This window comes from Pundamilia nyererei, unplaced genomic scaffold, assembly GCF_000239375.1.
Source record: "Pundamilia nyererei isolate P.nyererei 1_Seehausen unplaced genomic scaffold, PunNye1.0 scaffold00512, whole genome shotgun sequence".
Lineage (NCBI taxonomy): Eukaryota > Metazoa > Chordata > Actinopteri > Cichliformes > Cichlidae > Pundamilia > Pundamilia nyererei.
In genome coordinates this window covers 3,432-4,260 of record NW_005187913.1, presented here as the reverse complement: position 1 = coordinate 4,260, position 829 = coordinate 3,432, and positions in this window count along the sequence as shown.

The following is an 829-nucleotide window of genomic DNA, read 5'->3' as shown; positions in this document are numbered from 1 at the left end:
CTTTCAAACTATAAAATACAAAAATAAAATCAGCAGCGTTGCTCTGTTGGTCTCTAAGAGGACATCAGGCTAACATCTACTGTTATTAAATTACTGCGACGCACCATGATGAGCTGCAGTCACACTGATACAGCCACATAGTACGAGACAGCTCAAATAATTAATCAGGAGTAATCCCCCAGATATATAACAACGCTCAATCTGGAAATGGCAAAGCCGACCAGCCAAGACAGAGCAGCATGTTTATGAAGTGTCCCACAAGAAACACGTCAGAGAAACCAGGAGAGGAACTGTGGTGTTACATGATGAGTGGGTGAATACAGCTGTTAAGGGTCACTGAGTGAAGGATGCAACAGGAGTTAGACCTGCTCTGGTGTCTGTTTTGGAGATGGTGACAATGACTTCAAATTAAAACATAAACCCAGCTGGATGTGTCGTAGTGGAAAATGTTCAGTTTGTCTTTAGAGTGACTGGAATGGACGAGGAGGGCCAGCTCAGGCTGAACCTGAGACCAGGTGACAGACCTGGATCCTCGGGACCAGGTGAGAGGAGGCAGATGAGTTGCTATGGAGACACTAAGAGGAGAAACCGGAAGAAGGAGAATGAGCTACTATCTGTGGCGTTTCCATCAGAGCCGCTGCGCAGATCGACCCTGCAGGGCTTCCGTCGTGATGTTCGTGGCAGGAACACTGCATTGTTTCTTGAAACTACACCGTTAGCTGGGTGACATTAACGGCGAGATGTGTGAAAACTGCAGTTCTCCAAGTGACAAGACTTTTATTAATGAAGTGAGTGAAAATAAGGTTGATTTGTCAAAGCGCAGCTCGTC